Consider the following 10,446-nt stretch of genomic DNA (forward strand, 5'->3'; position numbering starts at 1 on the left):
AGCCTGACCTCCTGGGCTTCTCCTGCCCCCTTTGGAGCATTTTCTTTTGGCATGGGGAACCTGCTCTGCTTAATTTGATGTACTTAATACTTTATGAGAGAACCCTGATCTCTCAGTAAAGTGATGTCAGGCCTTTCAGGAGTACCTGGCAGGGAAGCAGCTGAGGCCAGGGCAGGCAAGGAGTTGCCATAAGTTATCTGAGATGGTGTAGAGGTACATCACTGTGGCTTTGATTAACTAGCATTGGAAGCCATCAAGTAGAAGGTTACCCCAGAGGAGAAAATCCTACAGGCCACACACCCTGGCACTCCTGCTATCAAATGTCTCTGTTCAGTACCCCCTCAGCTCATCCTTCAGGAATTGGAGTCAAATGGCTCTTTCCAGTCTCATAGCAGTGGCTGAGGTATGTATTTCCCCAACCCCATCTTTGTACAATCAGAGACAAGTTCCCAAGTTCCATCTTTATGGAAGACAGCATCACAGTTTGAAAGTTCCTTGAAGATATAAAATCACAAGTCTTCAGTACAGAATAAAATAAGAAAGTAGTTAATGTTCAGTTATCTGTGAGTGTTATGGTTCAGGAAGGCCAATACAGGCTATTCTGAAGGATACACTCCACTATGGAAGAGAGCACATGGATATTTATGTATAGACATAAAACAAAGCAAGCATGCATTAATACATTCAAAATAAATGCATTGGTGGGGGGGGTAGGGAAGTGGGTGTTCTAGTTTTCTTCTTTGTTGTGATAAAACTCTGACCAAATGCAACCTGGGGAGTTAAGGGCTTATTTCATCTTCCATGTTCAGGGCACAATTTATCACTGAGGAAATTCAGGAAAGGAACTTGAGGCAGGAACTAAAATAGAGACCACGGAAGAACACTGTTTACTGGCTTATGTCCCCTAGCTTGCTCCCCCTACCTTACTTACACAGCCCAGGATTATTTGCCTAGATATGGCACTATCTACAGTGGGCTGGATTAATCAGCAATCAAGAAAATGCCCTCATAGACAGATCCACAGACCAATCTGATGGAAGCAACTCAAGTGGGGTTCCTTTTTCTCAGGTGACTTTAGTTTGTCTCAAAAACTAGATAGCACAGTGAGATATAACAAGATGAAGAAAATCTTTCCATAGATTTCAGACACCGTCCGGTACCATTCACAGATCTAGAGTTAATGCATGATAGAGGTCTGCTAAAGCTATTGATAACAGTCTAAAAGGCTTGCCTGAGTCACAAGAAAGTTTGTATCTTAGTTTTGTTTCATGTTTCTATGATAAAAACCTTAACAAAAGCATCTTGGGGAGAAAAGTTAATTTTAACTCACAATTCCAGGTACAATCCATCATAGCAGGGAAGTTCAAAGAACTTGAAGCAGCTGGTCACATCATATCCACAGTCAGGAGCAGAGAACAACAAGTTAACGTATTCATGGTAGTGCTCACCTGTTCATCTTGCATTTCCACTTTCACACAATTCAGGATCTCCAGCCCAGAGAATAGTGCTATCCCCACTGAGTGGGTCTAGATTGTGTCAAGTTGACTATAAAACCAATCATCACAGTTAAGACACAAAAGCAAAAGTGAATGGGTAATAAAGAGCCTAAGATTACTCAAAGTAAATGTTATCACATTCTCATCTGTGTAGTCATTGTCAAGGTCTCCAGATTATAGGAATCTGAAACAGGTATGGCTTCTTCAGACAACTTCAGCCTCCCACTTCCAATCTTATCCATGATAGAGGAGTCAAGGATCATTGTAAATCTGCCTCAGCCACTCAGTCTTCCTTCCAGTGGTGCCCCAAACATGCTCTGGACTTCCCTCCCCTCCAGCATCTCTCATCTCTCCCTGTCCTTCCATCCTATGCCCTGTAGTCTTGAGTTTGAGGGCTGGAACATTGTGTGAGCTGACAAGAGAGAGCACACACCTATTGCAGAACCTAGAAGGCTAGATTTGGTGCGTTTCTTTAATGTGCACATAACTTTTTATTTTAGATAAAAATTGGTTCAGTAGCTAAAATATATTTAATCATTTTCACATTTCCTTTTTATACATAAATATTAAGTTTTATTATAGCAATTTTACACACATATAATGTGTGCTTACCATGTCCATCCCTTTTTTTTAAACATTTTTTAATAATTTATTTACTTTTGTGTGTTTGGGTGTCTGGCCTGCATGCATGTCTGATTACTACATGTAAACAGAGCCTGCAGAGACCAAAAGAGGTCATCAGATTCCCTACAACTGTAATTTCCAGTGGTTGTGAGCAACTAACTGGCTCCTGAGAATCCAACTTGGGTCCTCTGCAAGAGCAGCGAGTGCTCTTAACTGCTGATCTATCTTCCCAGTACCTTCTTATCATACTTTACCTCCCCTTTCCTCCCTCTGTTTATCTTCCATAACCCTAGTAGTCCTCTTTTGATTTCCATATCCTTTTCTACCCCCAAGAAAACATTCAGTATTTGGATTTACAGATCTAACTTACTCTGCTTAAATAATGATCTCTAATTCTTCCCACAACCTAACTGTATTATTGTTTATGGTTGAATAGTGTGTGTGTGTGTGTGTGTGTGTGTGTGTGTGTGTGTGTGTGTGTGTTTTATTCCTCCATTCATTCACTGATGGATCCCCTAGACTGCTTCTAAAACAGCCATTATGGAAACAGTAAAATAAGTACACAAGTGTTTCTATAGTAAGCCAACTTTGACTTTGACTTTGATTTTTTTTTTTTTTTTTTTTTTTTTTTTGGTGGAGGATGGGGTGGTGACATACCTGGAATTAATTTAGCTAGATCATTGATTCAGTTTTATCTTGGTATGTCCATTATGACTCAAGGGCTGTCAGAGACCAAACATGGACCATGGAAAAGTACTAGCTAGGCCAGAGAACAAGCCCCTACCCTAAACCGGATGCCCCCAAAGATAAAGAACAGGTCAGGCAGGTCAGGTAGCATAGCAACAGAACAATGGGCCCTGACCAGTGACCTTACCACCTAGCAGCCTCACGACTTGCACGTAGCCCTTCACCTGCACGTCCCCCTTCAGTAGGGCACGGCACCCCTTCCTTCCTCCCCTCCCCCTCCCATGCTATATAAGCCCTGCTGAGGAGAATAAAATCTGCAGCTTGATCAGAACACACTGTCTTGCTGTTGTCCTTTCGTGTCTCCCCCGTCCCTCTCATTCTCTCCCGCAGGTGGGTCACCCCCGTTGACACCCCGCTGGCCGGGGCAAAGGGCCATCTAGATCTCACCTTCTTCATGAAGCTTTCTTGATCCTGCCATCTATTCTGGGCTCTCTACACTCAAACAATGTAGTAGCCACATCCTGGCTCTCTTCTCTTGTACTTTTGTTTAGCCATGGTCAAAGGCTATTTTCATTTTTGAAGACACAGCTAAGAACTTTCCCAAAAATATCTTAAGGCTGATTTTCCTTTTTCAACAAACTGTATAATGAAGCAGGCTAGAAAGCTGGGGTAAGTAAGGGGATATTAAACAGGGAAGGAGACGCTCACCTTAGAGACTGGTTAAAGCCTCCCATCAGTTGAAGCCAGGTGATGGCTTAAATAGGTAATGTGCTTGTCATAAGAGAATGAGGATCTTTGTACACACTCCAGCAAGTATGTAAAACACCAGATGTGGTAGTATACATCTGTAATCCCAGCACTGAACAGACAGAGACAGGCAGATCTCTGAAGCTCATTGGCCAGCCAGCCTAACTGAATTGATGTGCTCTGGGCTCAGCAAGAGACCCTGTCCCTAAAAGTAAGGTACAGATTCATGGAGGAAGCCATCGACCTCTGCCTCCACAAGCATGCACATAAACATGCAAGTGCACCTGCATACACATGTACACATATATATGAACATGTGCACACAATATACCACACACACATAAATATCAAAACTAGTTCCTAAACAGTTAACATTTACTGTGAAGGATGCTGAAAGACAATATTCTTTTTATATAGTAATATTTTCAAATGTTAAAATAGCAATGAATCTTTCTTAAAGCCTGATGTCTATGACCTTGAGTACAGCCTTATTCACTTTTCTAGATATTTTCTGGAAATCTCACCAAGAAAATTATATATGTCTATTTACAGTAAAAGCATCCTAATTTCCTGCATGCATAACCTTTGTGAGTCATGGTTTCACCTTATGAGCTGTGATCTCACCCAATGCACACTGGGAACTATATTGTGGTCTTGCTAAAAGTTAAAAGACTTCTTAGAGCTAGAGAGATGGCTCAATGGTTAAGAGCACTGGCTGCTTTTGTAGAGAACTTCCGTTGGGTTCCAGCACCCGTATGGCAGCTCACATCCATCTGTAGTTCCAGTTCCATGGAGAGCTGGTACTCTCTTCTGAATCATGCTGGCATTGCACACATAGTACACTTTGTAGGTGAACAATCATCCACATAAAATAAAAAGAAATCTTTTTATAACTTGTGGGGAATCATCCCTTATTCTTAAAGATACATGCTAAATGGCTTAAGGCTAAATATATATTTATGACATATCAAGCATATCTCACAATTTTGTGTTGTTTGTAGAAAACCCAGTTAAGGAGGAGATAGCAGTGGCTTTGACCATAAGCACAGAAGCTAGGAAGCATAAATGTGATTGCAGTGGAGGATTTTTACAGTATAGATACAAATGATTTCAACATGTGTGATTCTAATTTAGAAAATATTTAGCAGATACCACCAATATTTATTATATTTATGGTATTTCTACATAAAAGATAAAGAGTATAATTAACTTACTTAATTCCAATACCATAATAAAATATTTTATATTATTGTATCTGGGCCAAAGTTACTATACACAAAGGCTAAAGATAAAAATGATTGCCATCTTGTATTGTTTCATCACTCAGAGTAATTGTTTAGAAACTCTTCCCCATAAATTAATTGCAAATACCTTTTTTGATTGTATTCCAGACCAAATCATTTTAGTGATCTAGTAGAATCACTCACATCTTTCTATTTCAAATATATTAATGGAATTCCTTGTTAAAGCTTTTCTAGAAATGGAGTCACAGAGCCAGATTTTTTTCTCTATATATTTTATTTTTAAATAAAAGAAAACATTTAGTTGGACTTATAGTTTCAGATTATTAGATTCTATGTGTGTCACACCAAGGCATGGGGACGGGGACAGCTAACATCTCATTTATGGAGCCACAAGCAGAAGGCAGGGAGCATACTGGAAATAGTGTTTGAAACATCATCCAGTGACAGACCTCCTTCAATAAGTTCACACCTCCTAATCCTTCCCCAAAAGTTCCATCAGCTGGAGACTAGATATTCAAACTTAGGAGCCTGTGATAGGGGCCAAACTTTTAATGTTTTTTTTTTTTTTTCTCAATACGTTCAGCTTCATTTCTTAGTAATTCTCATGAATCCCATTTCTGAGTGTCCTAGTAACAGACTGGAATGACCCAAACCCCACATCCTTCTTCACAAACATAACTTTGTATTTTACTATAATATCAAAATGATAATCTTTATCATCTTATTACAGTCAATATATGCTTACTAATTTTTTTCATTCATGATACATTTTTAACAGAATGTAGAATAGCTCTTAAGTCTGTTTTCTTTTTTGTAAATTTATGAGAAATCTCATATATTACATTTGTTTATGCTCCATTTGTTTAACAATGTAAAGATGTGTTATATTTGTTCATGGTGTATTTGTTTAACAATGTAAAGATGTGTTATCTTGCCTGCCTAAGGCACCTGACTGATCTAATAAAAAGCTGAAGAGCCAATAGCTAGGCAGTAGAGGGATAGCAGAGAGAATAAGGAGGAGGAAGAATCTAGGCTTGAGAGAGAAGAGAGAAGAGAATGAGGGGGGAAAGAGAGATACCTAGGGCCAGATAGCTAAGCAGCTGCCAGGCAGCCAGATATGAGAAACGGGAAAGTGGTACATAAAGAAGGAAAGAAAGGTAAAATGCCCCATGGAAAAACATAGATGAAGTGAAACTGGTTAAATTAAATTATAAGAGCTAGTGGGACAAGTATAAGGTAAGGTCAAGCATTTAAAACTAATAATAAGTCTCTGTGTCATGATTTAGAACTGGTTGGTGGCTCAAAAGAAAGTCTGTTACATACTCCTTCATTTTCCTTCAGAAAAGGGCAGGCCCCCCAGGGATAGCAATCAAACATGGCCTATCATGTTGCAATAAGACTAGGCACATCCCCTCATATTAAGGCTGGGAGAAGCAATCCAATAGGAGAAAAAGGGTCTCAAAAGCAGACAAAAGAGTGATAGACAGACCCCACTCCCACTGCTGTGAGTCCCACAAGAACACCAAGCCATGCAATTATAACATATATGCAGAGGATCTAGGTGAGACCCATACACTCTTCCTGATTGTTGGTTCAGTCTCTGTGAGCCCCTATGAGCCCTGGTTAGTTGGTTCTTTGGGCTCTTTTCTGCGGTGTCCTTGATTCCTCTGGTTCATACAATCCTCCCCTGCCTCCCTTCTTCAGGATTCCCCAAGCTCTACCTGAAAATGTTTGTCTCTGCATCTGCCTCCATCACTTGCTGGATGAAGCCTCTCTAATGATGATTATGCCAGGCTCCAGTCTACAAGTATAGCAGAGTATCATTAGGAAAAGATTAAAGTGTTCCTTAATCCTTTGATAAAAAAAAATCACATGCACAGCTGTTGTAAAGACAACTAAAAGTCAAGCTACCTTCTTGACAAGACCACACCCACACTTGGGTATATCTTACTCTTTCTCCAACTTTTCTTTCTATTAATCCCTATGCTTAAAACGTTAAAACTTCTGAAGAAACCCAAATGATACTTCCATATGTCATGTCTTCTCACATCTCCCACCTTCACAAAATGCCTGGACCACTGTCTTCTGTGCTAGGCAGACATCAGGATGGAAACCTTAGACCTCACGTTTACCTCTGTCATGCTTTCAGTCCCTTCCATTTCCAGGATGGAAACTGACAACTCTTGTGGTGGATTAGGCTTAAGGCTACAATGTTCAACTGTGTTTCAATGTGATCTCTGCTGTACTGCTTCTCTTTTTCTCCCACTCATGAGTGAGAATTCCTGGAAATAAGCTGTGTCTTCAAATGCTGATTGATTTTATTAGAAGTGCAGTGTTGTGAAGAGGTTGGAATTTGGCAAGTCCAGAGCCTAATTAAAGTTTATCTTGAGCTGTCTTTAGCCCCATAAATAGTCATTCCTTGTCTGCTTCTGTGTAGGACCTAACATCCTATGTTTGCAGATAAAAATCTTTCATAATATATTAGCTAGCTTAGCAGACTAGTAGATTCCACAACCCAAAACATATGAATGCGCCGGGCGGTGGTGGCGCACGCCTGTAATCCCAGCACTCGGGAGGCAGAGCCAGGCGGATCTCTGTGAGCTCGAGGCCAGCCTGGGCTACCAAGTGAGTCCCAGGAAAGGCGCAAAGCTGCACAGAGAAACCCTGTCTCGAAAAACCAAAAAAAAAAAAAAAAAAAAAAAAAAAAACATATGAATGCTATCAGACAGAGTCTGAGGCCTATAGTTAATGTTTCTCCACTTAGCTGTTATCTCCCTCCTTGATGTTCCCAGCAAATATTTGAAAGGTGTCCTCATTTATGATTTTCTTCATTCTCTTACTATTAAAACTTCACAAAACTGCTTTCCATATTAGAACATGGGATCTTGGGTAACTTACATCTGTGTTCTTGGCCATAGTTACTCATATCTGGCCCAAAATAAACTATCTCTTGTCCTCTTTGAGGTGAGAGTTGCGTTTTTGCACTGACACACTCCAGCTGCTTAGTTTGTCCCCGAAGGCTCTGTAGACCTGGATGTTAACTTCTCTAGAGTGGCTCTAGGAAGCTTCTCTGAGATCTCTCTCTTTTCCTGAGACCTGAAAATTTGTTCCAGTGAAAAGGCTGGTGAGAACTTAAGAAAAGAAAGATTCTTGGGCTGAGAGCACATATGAGCATTGGATGATCTGAGAAGTCTACTAATAATACTTCACAGCCCTGGAAGTAGACTTTCATCAAATACATTGACACTTTTCATTTGTGCATTCCCTTCATAGGCCTTCTAGAGCACGTGTTACTGCCCTCCCTGCAAGTGAAGAAAATGAAGCTAGGCATGCTAATACTTTGATTCACATGACACAGCCAAGAAGTGGCAAACTCAGGGTCGGGTTCCCTATATTCTAATGCTAGACTTTTCATTTAGTGAGTAAAGAAAAGCATGGATTAGGGCAGAGTCTGCATGACAGGTCTGACAGAAATGAAGATATTCTTAAGAAATACTAGTAGTGTCTCTCAATCAATTGTATTGTTGAAACAGTGGGCCCCAGAAAAATGAGATTCCCTAGGAATCTCAAGCTGGGAGAAGGAATATCAAAGGGGGGTATCTCCAGGAGGAGAAATGACAACTTGTCAGAGCACCTTACAAATGAGACTAAAGCTGAGTTGATTATGAGTGAGGGGACTGTTGAGTTACTTGTCTCTTATTTCCAATTTAAACTCTACTCTTATGTTTAGACCTTAAAGATGGACTGGAGGGCTGGGTGGTTATTGTCATGTATCTCTTTGTCCCATTTCCCATTTCAGCCACACTGAACAAATCTCCTTTCCCCACATTTCACTATTAATTTGACACCTTTAACTGCCTTGTTGAGAATCAATGGCTGAACCTGGCTTTGTGGGGGCACAGGCTGTGGCCTCCAAGTTTGGTAACATCTGTGCTAAAAGTATTAAGCAGAGGGAGAGAAAATGCCATGCTGAAAAATGAGGAAGCATTTGTTTGGGCTTTAGAGACTGGATAAGAATTTATCCCTGGAAGGGGAAGGATGTGGATACCATAAGCAGCATCCCATTTATTTTACCCAGACCTGTTTGGGTGCAATCTAACACTGTTGAGAGGTACGTAAATCCAGAGTAAAGATCACCCTGCTTCAAGCCCAGAATGGCCTTATCCATGGATAATACTTTTCTCAGTGACATAAACACTCTCTATATATTCATATAAAGAATCTCATCTACTACTCACTGCTATTGCTGTTATAGTGTGACTGTTCCCTCTAGGCACAATGTGAGCATTGTCATCAGGAGGCAGGGCTTTTATGGTGATCTATAGAAGACCTGGGGTCAGTGAAATAAGCAGAATGATACTGGGGATACCCAGGTCTCTGGTAATGGCAGCGAAGCTGTTAACATTCCTCTTGGTTTCCTGAGGAGGAATGCTCAGTAGATTCTCACTTGATAGTCTAGTCACTGCTCCATCCTATAGCAGTTGAATGTGGTCTTGGGAGGTACGAGAGCAGGCAGGAGGGAAAAGCTGACTGAAGTTGAGACTCTGGTGGTGTGGCTGCCATGCTTCTGTAACTAACACTTGTAAACTCATTGGTACACCAAGCTAGACATAAACAGAGTTCTTTCTTCAGTTTCTTAGTACCCTCTCTAGGTGGCATTAGTAGATATTTCTTTTATCTCCCCAGGGAAAGTCACATGATAATTGAAAAGTAGAATAGTTTTCATATCTCACTGTAAGAGAACCCAAGCCCTCTAGGTAACCAAGCCCTAAGGAAAGACTGCATGCAGGGCAAGAACACAGTCAACTCCCCAGGGCTTAGAGGCAAGCTGACCACTGTCATGTAATATAAATCACAAATCAACCAAGCCCTCTGCTCTACCCAGATAAAGAGTGACCCTTGTCATGTAGAAAACGTCACTTGTGGCATATTCCTCTACTTGTGTAACATACCTTAGGCCACATTTTAAGTGTGCTTTCTCTTAGTGCAGGACCTCCCCTTACCTTCAGAACCATAAGAGAAAGACACTTTGCTTTGTCTTGTGGGGCTCCCATAGTGCTGCTGCTGCCATTAATAATTCCAGTCAATTCGATGACTCCATCCTTTCTTCTCACTAAAATGTAACACTTATAATTAATTCCTAGGGGGATCTGTATTGATTGGGGCTTTTTTCCTTCTGTTTTTCTTTCCTGGGGAATCTCTTGATTAAAATAGCTGAGTATCTCTCTTTGGGGCCATATAACTATGCTAAGCTGACTGGGTAAGGGGGCAAAAGGGGAGCCACCAATCAGGAAACATGATGTTCCATTCATGGGAAGCTTCTTCAGAATGGTTGGGTCTGCAGCATCTGGTAGCAGAGTTCTTACATTCTGGAACTTTCTCTGATATCTGGGGTTGAAAGGAAGAAGAAACGTATAATCAAGAATGATGGAGCTGAAGAGATTGTCCTGTGGTTAAGAGCACTTGTTATTCTTACAAAGGACCTCAGTTTGATTCCCAGCACTCACATTAAGGTTCACATCTATTTGTAACTCTAGTCTCAGGGGGAGTCAATGCCTCTTTTTTACCTCCTTGTTCACCTGGGTATACACAAGGTAAACATACATACACACAGTCAAGCACTCATACACAGAAAGTGAAAATAAATC

The sequence above is a fragment of the Peromyscus californicus genome, unplaced genomic scaffold (genome assembly GCF_007827085.1).
Source record: "Peromyscus californicus insignis strain IS unplaced genomic scaffold, ASM782708v3 Scaffold_4__1_contigs__length_199733344, whole genome shotgun sequence".
In the NCBI taxonomy this organism is placed as follows: Eukaryota; Metazoa; Chordata; class Mammalia; order Rodentia; family Cricetidae; genus Peromyscus; species Peromyscus californicus.